Source organism: Pan paniscus, chromosome 2 (genome assembly GCF_029289425.2).
Source record: "Pan paniscus chromosome 2, NHGRI_mPanPan1-v2.0_pri, whole genome shotgun sequence".
NCBI lineage: Eukaryota > Metazoa > Chordata > Mammalia > Primates > Hominidae > Pan > Pan paniscus.
In genome coordinates this window covers 156,721,574-156,733,677 of record NC_085926.1, presented here as the reverse complement: position 1 = coordinate 156,733,677, position 12,104 = coordinate 156,721,574, and the positions used below count along the sequence as shown (strand labels likewise).

Below are 12,104 nucleotides of genomic sequence, written 5' to 3'. Positions count from 1 at the left end.
AGAGACATCTCAGGAAAAAACAGTTTTTCCTCCAGTTATGCAGCACACGTGGCTTCTTCTGTGCCAGTCTACTGTTTTTTGCTTTTTGTTTTTTTAATGGAAATTTTTACGAGCCCCCACATCTTAATAGAATAAATAAATGCAACAAAGATAACTTTGAAATTCAAAGTGAGAAGAGGAAAGAGAACAAGATAAGAAAAATAAAAAATAAAAATAAGCCCACTGGGATAAAAGCAATGGTAAGGGAAACGTGAGCATTACTCTACAGAAGCAGGACAAATTTTACAATTTGGAAAGTAGTAGGGTTTTCCCACATGATACCAACTCAGCCTTTCAGGCCAATGAGGGACTACTGAAAATAAGGCAGAAATGTAAATCAACACACACCCATGTGAACAGATCAGTGTGAAATCTTGGAGTGAATGAAATTACCAGACTCAAGCATGACTTGTCTGTGAATATTGCAAGATGGCAGAGTCCGTGTCTGGTTCAATTCATATACCTTAAACCCAAACACATGTATTTATTATCTGCTTTGGGTCTCTTATCTATCCATCTATCTATATACACATCAGATAAGTGACCTGACCCCCGAGTCCCCAAATAGACTACATTAATATGTAGGAACGGCTGGCATGTGGAAGCCAAAGATAGATGTTGTACCTGGCTCAAAATACCTTCCCCACCCACCTCTACCATTCCTGATTCACCTGAAATTTCTAGTACTAAAAACTTAAATGATGACTGGATTAGGTCAAAAAACAGCACTGATATGGATGTCAGCTGTTAAAAGTTATCTCTCTGTCTGCCCAACAATATGTCCTGAGAATTTCACCATATCAGTTCATACAGGTTTTCCTTGTTCTCTTTCTTACACCTGCATGGTACTGCATTGTGTGTATGTATTAATACTATAGTTTCTTCAACCACCCTTCTATATTTGTGTATTTAGTAGGTTACCAATATTTTGTGATTGCCAATTCATGTTGCAATAAGCAATCTTGTAAATATATATTTTTATGTTGGTGGAAGTGTGTCTTCAGGCTAAAGTGGAATTGCTGAACCAAAGGATAAATGCATATATGGTTTTGTTAGGTATTGCCAAATTTCCTTTTAAAGGGTTGTAGCATTTCACATTATGAAAATACCTATTTTTGGCCAGGCACAGTGGCGCATGCCTGTAGTTCCAGCACTTTGGGAGGCCAAGGCTGAAGGATCACTTGAGCCCAGGAGTTGGAGACCAGCCTGAGCAACATAGTGAGACCCCCTTCTCTACATAAAATTTTAAAATTAGCCAGGCATAGTGGTACAAGCCTGTAGTCCCAACTACTTGGGAGGCTGAGGCAGGAGGATCACTTGAGCCTGGGAGGTTGGAGCTACAGTGAACCATGATCACACCACTTCACTCTAGCCTGGATGACAAAGTGACACCCTGCCAAAAAAAAAAAAAAAACAACAACAACAAAAAGACAACTATTTTCCCCAGTCTGACCAAGAAATTGTATTGTTAAGCTTTTGAATTTTTTTGCCATTTAAACTGAGACATGTGGCATAGATTTCCAGAAATAGCATGAAGATCTGTCTACAGTGGTGGATATAAATTTTTAAAGGTAGAAATCATTTGCTTTTTGGACATTTATGTACAACTATTAAGAGTATCTGTCTTCAAATGTTCTCTTATTTGACACTTATCAGAGGTAACATCTCTCTCACACAGCCAATAAAGCTGTCTGGCCAGTGGATGTCACTCAAGTGCTACTTTAAGAGATAAATTCTAGTACATCTCTGTTCCTATATTTTAGGACAATAACTCTCTTTTAAAATCCACTCCATGTGCTCATTAGATAAATGAGGCAGGAGATTCCTGGGGTTGAGTCCTTTTTTATTTTTTTGCTAAAAATGACTTTGTAAAGCTAAAAGTCATTTTTCGAAAGCCCATCAATAATATGCTTAACAGGAGGGAGCTTTTTGAAGGGGTAAAGAAAACCAATTCAGCATGTTCTGATTTAAACAAAGTGTATGGTGGTTTTGATCTGATAACTAAAATTATCTAAGTTAGGAACAAAATTCATGGCAATAAGAACTAGCCATAACCATGTGGCTCTTTGATATATGTAAATATTAACAGCTTGTCATTTTTACGCTTTGATGAAACGCCCTACACAGGTCCAGAGAACAAGAGAGAGGCTCTACCTATGCTCCTACAGACCCCTCTCTAGCTGAGGGCAATGACTTTTTCACTTAGAACAGTCTCCAATCACAAAATGCAAATGTCTTAGCTAAGGTCTTGCAGTCCTTCTCCTAATACTACCTTCCAAAAAATGATCTTTAAAAGAATTCTGAAAGCACTGATGCATTAAGAGAAAAAATGTGAGGGCCAGAGAATCCTTTAATTAATTACTTCATGGATTAAAGGACAGAAAATCTAAGGTATTAAACTGTACATCTTTAATTTTCATTAGTTTGTTTCAAAAAGCAGGTAATTTTCAAATAAAAAAGAAAGAAAAGGTTAAGTTCACAGATTACAGCTGTGTTATTTGTCATCAATATCACTCATTTGTTATTAAAATTAATTAAATATCGTATAGATAATATTTTTAAATAGATGTTTTAACAGTAGAGTCTCAGCAGAAAAACATTAGGATACATCAAAAAAAAGTTTTAAGAGTCTTAACAAAAACCACAAAAGTTTAATTGCAAATAACCAAACTCCCCATTCTGGAATAAGTTCAATATTTATTAAACATGAGTATGACTAATAAAACTGATGACAAAAGATACACATAGAGTCATTATATCAACAGTTAAATTTATCCTTATGTTACCCTTAGCCAGGGGTGGCTAAGAAATTATATCCATTCTATATTTTTCTCTCTGCGCTGTGGAAGTTCTGCCACATGTTACCACCCATTGGCACAGGCCTGCTTGGGTTGTACAGCCCTTATTCCAGTTGCAAGATGGCCCTGAGTTCTTGGTTATGCTCTTCTTCCAAGGTCACCCGAAGGGCAGTCCTCACAAGGGAGTTCCTGGAAGTGCCCTCTTCCTTCAACTGTGATTGCTAAATGTTTGTTTCTAATCACTTATAACCATAGGACTGGCCTTGGCATTGTGTTTGTGAGGCCCTGTGGCTATTGTGTGTTTCTAACTTGAGCATCTTAAATTTTCTGGCCTTGTCTTTGCTGTTATAGAGAGAGGGATTTTGAAGTTTTCTCTGTGAATATTAGACTATTTTTTTAAAGGGAAGAATAAATTGTATGGATACTAGAGGCTTGGAAGAGTTACCACATCATTTCCTTCCATTTCACTGAGTCTTCCTAGCAACCTTGAATGTAGGAGTTGCCCAGATAAATCACTCATAGTTATTTGAGAGGAATAGTATTTTGCGTAGAATTTTGAAAATTTTTCAAAAGCTGAAATGGAAAATCAGTTAAGATTTCCTAAGGGCCCATTGCCATTATAGTCTGCTGCCACATTGCAATTATTATATATATTCCATATATTTTTATATATTTCATATATATAATTGTATACTAATTGCACATAGGTAGTAGTAGTGAACACTATTGTCATCTACTGATCTGGTTTTCTTCATTATAGTTTTGCTCTCTCTAGATTTTCATATAAGTGGATTCACAGAGTATGTAGTCTTTTGTGTTTGTCTTCTTTCGCTTAGCATAAATCATTTGAAATTTATCAATGAATTTCATAATGAATCTTGTGTACATCCGTAGTTTGTTTTTATTGTTGAGTAGGATTCCACTCAATGGGTATAGAGCAATTTGTCCATTCACCTGTTGATGAACACTTGAGTCCCCTTCCAGTTTGGGCTACTATGAATAAAACTGCTGTCTTAGTCCTTTCAGGCTACTATAATAAAATACCTTAGACTGTGTAATTTATAAACAGCAACTTATTGCTCAGAGTTCTGGGGACTGTGAAGTTCAAAATCAAAGCACCAGCAGATTCAACATCTAGTGGGGGCTCCTTGTCTGCCTCATAGATGGCACCTTCTTGTGTCCTCACATGACAAAAGGGTGAACAGGCTCCTTCCATCCTCTTTTATAAAGGCACTAATCCCATTCGTGAGTGCTCCACCCTCATGACCTAATGACCTCCTAAAAGCTACACTTCTTAGTACTATTGCATTGGGGAATAGGTTTCAGCATATGAATCTGAGGAGGGATACAAACATTCAGACTATCGCAGCTGCTAGGACATTCATGTACAGTCTTCTTGAGAACTTATGTTTTTATTTTTCTTGAGTGAATACCTGTGAGTAGGATTACTGAGTTGTGTGATTATTTCTCAGGATTGTTTTAGCTATTTGAGGTCCCTTACATTTCCATATGAACTTCAGGATCAACTTGTCCATTTCTGTAAGTGCATGTTTAACTTTTTAAGAAACTGCCAACTGCCATGAAAACTGGCTTTGGCTTTTTGCATTCCCACCAGTTGCTCTATAACCTCATCAACATTGTATTGTCAGGTTTTTTACATTTTGATTTTAGCCATTCTGATAGACGTATAGTAGTATCTCATGGTAGTTTTACTTTGTATTTCTCCAGTGACTAATAATATTGGTAGTTATAACCCCTCTTTTATTCTTGAGTTTTGGCCATTTGAGTCTTCTCTTTGTTGTTGGTGGTGGTGGTCAATCTGGATAAAACTTTGTCAATTTTGTTGATTCAAGAACCAACTTTTGGTTTTGTAGATTTTCTCTATGGTTTTTCTGTTCCCTATTCCATTTATTTTCATGCTAACTTTTATTACTTCTCTCCTTCTTGCTTGCTTTGTGTCTAGTTTCTTTTTCTTTTTTCTAATTTCCTGAGGTATAACATTAGGTTATTGATATAGTATTTTTTTCTTTTTAAACATAGGCATTTAGTTATAAATTTTCCTGTAAACATTACTTTAGTTGTATCATATAAACGTTAGTATTCTGTATTTTGTGTTTATTCATTTCAAAACATTTCCTAATTTCCCTTGTGATTTATTATTTGACCCATTAGTTATTTAGAAATGTGTTCTTTAATTTCCATATATTTATGAATTTCCTAAATTTTCTTCTGTTATTTCTGATCAGAAGACATACTTTATATTATTTAAATCCTTTTCAATTCACTGAAGCGTTCCTTGTGGCCTACCATATGGTCTGTCCTACAGAATGTTCCGTGTGTGCTTGAGAAGAATGGGTATTCTGCTGTTGTTGGGTAAAGTATTGAATAGATATCTGTTAGGTGTCTTTGATTTATAGTTTTCCAAGGTTTTCATGTCTTCCTATCCTTCTTGATTTTATGCCTAGCTCTTCTATCCATTATTGCAAGTAGGGTATTGAAGTGTCCAATTACATTGCTGAATTATTTATCTCTCCCTTCGTTTCTGTTAGTGACTCATACTACCATTCCAGAAACCTCATCTTCTATTCTTGAGATTTTATGTTTATAATTTCAATGAAGTCCAATTAACCTTTTTCTTATTATTTCTGTGTTCTTGTGTCTTATCTAAGACAGTCTTCCCTAACTTAAGGTCACAAAACTTTTCCCTTGTGCTTTGTAAGTTTTACGATTTTAGCTTCTATATTTAATTACATGATCCAGTTAACTTCTGTATATGGTGTGACTAAAGGTCAAGGTCCTTTAATTTCTTTTTTAGACATCCAGTTGCTCCTATATCATTTGTTAGAGATACAATCTTTTCCCCCTCTGAATTACCTTATGTAAAAAATTAATTGAAACTATATTTATGGGTCTACTTCTAGACTCTCTATTGTATTCCATTGGTCTTTGTGTCTATCCTTATGCCAATTCCGCATGTTTTGATTAATGTAGCTTTTTTGACCATCTTAAAATTAGGTATATAAATTCTCCCACTTGGTTCTCCTTCTTCAAAAACTGTTTTGACTATTCTATGTCCTTTGACATGTCATATAATTTTTTTAGAATACACTCTTTAAATTCTACAGAGGAGGTTTATAGTATATTAATATCATGTGTAAATTCAAACTAAAATTACAGATGGGGTAGTTGAAATAATTAACATGGAATCAAGCCTCCATAATTTACATAAGGTTCTGTACGGTATGTGGCCTGAGTAACAATGCAGAATCATAGTATTGTGGTATAGTGGAGGGAAAAAATCTGAAGCCTTTGCTTGGCACTTGGTTCTGACATGCCATCATTTAATGTCCCTGAGTCTTGATTTCTGCCGCTGTAAAATATAATTCATTATTTTATTCATTGTTTTCTGGTTACAAATGATCCCAAAATTGAGTGCTTGTAAACAATACCAATTGAAACTATGTAAAGGAAAAGAACTGTACAACTGGGTGAGCCCTGTGAAAACATGAGGGATTATTATAACACTGAGACTCCAAACTAATTTAAGCTCTCTCCAATTTCAGCCTACATACTTGAAAAAGAGTAAAATGTGTAACAATGAATGCACTCATAGCACAGTTTTGAGCAATCATTGTCCCAGCCAATATTCAATTAGCAATGTCTCAGGCACACTCCAAGGTGAAATTCTCCCACAGAGACAGAATGGGGCATAAATCTCCCTCATCCCTCTCCAGGTGAGGCAAACTGTGGGAGCCCAGTCCTCCTAGAGAAGAAAAGGAGGAGGAAGACTTCAGAAGCAAGATGACACAGGAGGAACAGAGGCAAGGAGAAAGGTGACTCATTCATTTCTTCTCCCAAAAGAACTGTGGCTCCCAAGGCCTACCAGATTTTGTTAAACATTCCTGCCTGGCTCAAGGATTATCCAAGTTCTAGCCTGGCCCTATCACTAACTTCTGTGTCATCTTGTACAAATCAGCTTCACCTTCCTAGGTATCAATTTCTTTATTTGTAAAATGACGGAGTTTAACTAGGTCTCTAGATTCCCTCCAGTTTTGAAATTACATGATGCAAAGACAATGGTTGCTAAACCCCTATTAGTAAAGCAGTTTTGAGCACACAGCTCTAAAACATGTATATTTACTTAGTTTCAAAAGGTATACATCTACCACAGTACCAGTATCTTATAGTAATGATCAGGCATGCAGACATACACACCCATTCACACACATGTGAAAATTATAAAAGATGACAGTCTTAAATGAAATAAACAATATTATACATTTCTTAATTGAGATATTCCATACAGCAATATCAATATCTCAAGCCACAACATAGACTTTGTCAATAAGGATAGTGAAGCAAATCCATTTTTCAGACACTATCCTTAATAATAAAGTTTTAATTTGTTGGTGTTTGTTGTTGGGTTGTTGCTGTTTTCTTTTATTCTCATGCTTGGAGAAAGAGGCCTACTTGCCTAACCACTCTCTTATTCATTTGTCCCTGCCATAATATTTAGCTGAGGGTCAATAAGTAACATTTGGTTGGGTGCAGTGGCTGATACCTGTAATCCCAGCACTTTGGGAGGCCAAGGCAAGCAGATCACTGGAGGTCAGGAGTTCAAGACCAGCCTGGTCAACATGGCAAGAACCCATTTCTACTAAAAGTACAAAAATTAGCCAGGCATCGTGGTGCATGCCTGGAATCCCAGCTTCTTGGCAAGTAGAGGCAGGAAAATCTTTTGAACCCGGGGGAATGGAGATTACAGTGAGCTGAGATCACACCATTGCACTCCAGCCTAGGCAACAAAATAAATAAATAAATAACAGTTTTCCCTTATTCACTTGAGTTCAAAGACAAAGGAGTCAGAGAGATGGAGATCAAATTGATAGGCTAAGGCATTACACTAAATATGCTTATGTACAGAAAAGACTTACACAGCAGGCCTAAGCTGCTATCCTTGAAAAGACCAGCTTCCAAGGCTGGCTCTTGTCTGGCATCTGGGAACTTAGATTTTGGGAGGATTCCCTCCATTAGTAGATAAGAGTGGCTCATTGTGCCTGAACTATTTGTACAAATAATATGGTTTATGCTGACCACCTGCTTTCCTTCTGGGAGCCAGGAATTTGGGTATGTGCTAGATAGAAAGTACTATGTCATCACCCCCAATGAAAACCCTGGGCACGAGTCTCTAATGAGCTTCACTGGTTGGTAGCATTTCATACATGTTGTCGCAGCTTGTTGCTTGGGGAGTTAAGGGTGTCCTGTGTGACTCAACTGGGAAAAGACCCTTAGAAGCTTGTACCTTGTTTCCTCCAGACTTCAGTCCATGTGCCTTTTCCCTTTGCTGATTTGGCTGTGTACCCTTTCTCAGTAATAAATCGTAATCATGAGTATGATTTATGCGGAGTCCTGTGAGTCCTCCTAGAGAATCACTGAACCTGGGAGTGGCCTTGGAGACCTTGTGTCACAGCCTGGTAACACACTCCCTAAAATAAACCAACCCCAAACAGCAGACCTCCTTCTGTTGAGGTATTTAAAAAGAAATTGCTCTTGTCAAACTTTCCATTTATTTTTGAAAACAAATATAAACCCACATACAATATCTTAAGAACAGTAGCAAGAAACACATTAGCTAGTCAAAGAAAGGCAATACAAATTTATACCTTTGGCCCATGCAGATTTTGTTTTTCCATGACTTCTGGGCTTACCATGCACACACAAGGTAAACACAATAAATGCTCATAAATTAGTACACATTTGGCACGTGCAAAATAAATATTATGTATTTTCCAACATTTTTGGCATTTTCTTCTCAAATGTTTACTAAAACACTCAAATTGGCATTAGGGAAATTTGGTGGTTCTTTTAATCATGCTGCCAACTATGTCATAGTTGAACTAGGTGCATTTTTGTCCATATTTGCTCTAACACTGTCTAAAAATAAATATTCCTCACTCATTACCATGGACTCATAATTATAAATAATTTTGTCCTGTTAAAAAATTACTTAGAATTTAGACTCTCTTATTTTGATTTATATTGAAGTAGTTCTTGAATTAGTCAAATTATGCCACCCTAGTTGTAACTACCCTGGTGAAACAAGCATGAGACAGACAATCCACATAAAAGTAAACAGACTTCAAGGGAATTATGCTGAGTGAAAAAAAAAAGAGTCAATCTCAAAAGGTTACAGACTATGTGATTCCATTTACATTGCATTCTTGAAATAACAAAATTATACAGATGGAAAACAGATTAGTGGTTTCTGGAGTTGGAGATTGGGAGAAGAAGGTGGGTGTAAAAAATAAACAGAATATGATTATTAATCGGGAGTGTACAAAAATGAAATCCTATATATCATTTATTTTTAAAATATTTATCTTTATACACTTGATCTTTTTCATTTTCAACCACATACAGTTTTCACCTTGAAGGTGACCTTGCTGAGTGGAAAACATAATATCTTTAATACATGAGTTAAATCTAAGATGATGTTCAAATGGACTGCAGGTAACTGTTTATGTCAATAATAAATACAGTAGATTACTTTTAAAACCCATACTTTGGACTTTTTATTACAGATGCAGTTGCTGACTTACCATAAATCAATGTGCTTAAAGTGCCATATGATGTCAAATATTTAGCTTAACAGCATAAAATTGAACAGAAACTGTAAAACATGTTTTATAGGTGCTATAAAACCCTGGGGCTTGAGGTCCTGCTTTTTTGCATTACTCTGATCCATCAAGTTCCTTGGAAATTCTAGATAGCCAATACACTTGGGAATCGAAAATTGGCTTTCAGAATTTTACTCACTTAGGTTATTATGACCTCCCGGACAACATCCTCTGTTTCTTAATATGAGGAGAGCACAAGGAGAGAGGCATAGGCTAGTATAGGACAGACAGAGAGTTAAAATACTTTATATCCTTTATAATTCTCTTCTGTCAATAACCCATCCTGCTGCATCTGGCCTTCCACCCACCCAACAAAAAATGGGTGAAAAAAGGCTAATTGATAAGGCAAGATGGTAGTCATTGTTTATCTTAAAATGTTTGTTTCCCATTTGGAAACATTCATCCCACAAACTGACTTACTGCTCTGAGTTAAGCACTGTTTTGTGGTTCAGAAATGGACAACACAGGATAGAGACAATGAGGACATAAAGATGGAGAGAAATGGGCGGATGTGAGGGGCCTTTAGGTGATGGAGGCAATCATATAAGGTGATGAAAAAGGATAAGAAAGAGAGCAGGCAAAGATGACACCGAGGTTCTTGGCTTGACCACTGCATAGATGGTGGTGCTGTTCCCTGAAATGGAGTATGGAGAAGAGCCAGGGGCAGGGAGAAAGGGCAGATACATTGAATTTAAGGTATCAGTGGGTCTTCCTAGTGGAAATTTCCAGTAGCAACTGGTTATATGAGTCTGGAGCTCAAGATCAGAAGGTAAATTTAAAGAGTTAATTGTGGTAAACACCACTGGTTTCTTACCACAAAGTATAACATTCCAAAATATCACTTTCTTGCTACCAAAACCATCTCTTACTATAGAGGATTAAAATACCATCTACTCATTTTCTCAGTCCTTGCGGCCAGGACATGTGACCTGATTCTGAGAAATGGCCTCATAGAAGTTTGATAAGGAGGTTTTGAAATGCTTTCCTTCCCGATGAAAAGAACTATGTGAGAAGAAAACTACTTTTTTTTTTCCATCTTGGACATAGTTGTGTGAAGTGTGATGCCTGGAGTTATGACAGCCATCTTGCAACCATGAGAAGATAAGGCTGTGGATGAAAACCAATATACCAAGAATGGTTGTGTTAAAAGATGAAAAGAGCTTGGGTCTTGAATATCATCACTGAACACTTCACCAGTTTTCAAACAGCCCTATCTCTGAACTCTTGTCATGTGAGATTACTAATGTCCTCATTATTTAAGCTACATTAGTAGTTGGATTTCTTGTCACATGTAGCTGAAAATATCCTAGCTAACACATCAACAAATAAATGAGTAAATAATAAAAATTTTAATTAAAAAGAAAAATTGAGCTCTATACATATTGTATGCATGTATCAAAATATCACTTGTACTCTATAAATATGTTCAACTATTATGGATCCATTTTTTAAACATACAAATTTGAACTTTTTTTTTCTCTTTATGTTTCTGCCAGCAGGAAGTCAAAATCTGAACTCTTTTTGTGTTTATATGCATCCGTTTTTTAAATGACCTGATGAAATTAAACCTGTTGAGAAAAATTTAAAAAAAAAAAAAAAAGAAATGAGTAGGCCGGGCGTGGTGGCTTATGCCTGTAATCCCAGCACTTTGGGAGGCAGAGGCGGATGGATCATGAGATCAGGAGATCGAGACCAACCTGATTAATATGGTGAAGCCCCGTCTCTACTAAAAATACAAAAAATTAACCAGGCGTGGTGGCAGGTGCCTGTAGTACCAGCTACTTGGGAGGCTGAGGCAGGAGAATGGCGTGAACCTGGGAGGCAGAGCTTGCAGTGAGCTGAGATCACGCCACTGCACTCCAGCCTGGACGACACAGCGAGACCCCATCTCAAAAAAAAAAAAAAAAGAAAGGAGTAAATAGAAAATGGAAGTAGAGGATACAAACCTCTTGGAAAAGAGACCCAAGAGACTGCATGTAACTAGCAATGTCAGGAGAGACAAAAGATATATTCTGAGGAGAAACAGAAAGAGTGATAGCAAACATGCCAAAACATGTGAAGGTGATATTCCACAGGAGGTGGGTAAGGGTAGCTAGGAGCTGGGAGTATTAGCTTTAGAAACACAGAAGTAAAAACTCCTCCTTTAAAATCAAAAAGAGGCCGGGCGTGGTGGCTCACACTTGTAATCCCAGCACTTTGGGAGGCCAAGGTGGGTGGATCATTTGAGGTCAGGAGTTTCAGACCAGCCTGGCCAACATGGTGAAACTCCGTCTGTACTAAAAATACAAAAATTAGCCGAGCATGGTGGTGCTTGCCTGTAACCCCAGCTACTTGGGAGGCTGAGGCACAAGAATCACTTGAACCTGGGAGATGGAGGTTGCAATAAGCCAAGATGGCGCCACTACACTCCAGTCCGGGTGACAGAGTGAGACCCTATCTCAATAAATAAATAAATAAAATCAAAAAGAAAGCCAGGAAGAGGAAAGATGATAGAACAGGTATCAGATAATACCAGTTTCTTTTACTAAACTCATCCAAGGATTACAGTAAATTAAGCAATTAAATAATGAATGATGCTTAATTTTGACTT

General features: G+C 36.9%; 1 long non-coding RNA gene across 1 annotated transcript in view; it reads right to left on the bottom strand.

Annotated features, from left to right (window-relative positions):
• Positions 1–2,426: 2,426 nt before the first annotated feature.
• Positions 2,427–12,104, bottom strand: part of LOC130541373 (uncharacterized) — a 48,755-nt gene continuing 39,077 nt past the window's right edge. The window contains exon 2 of the long non-coding RNA XR_008955419.1: positions 2,427–7,632. This is a non-coding gene — a long non-coding RNA (uncharacterized LOC130541373). The remainder of the gene's footprint in view (positions 7,633–12,104) is intronic.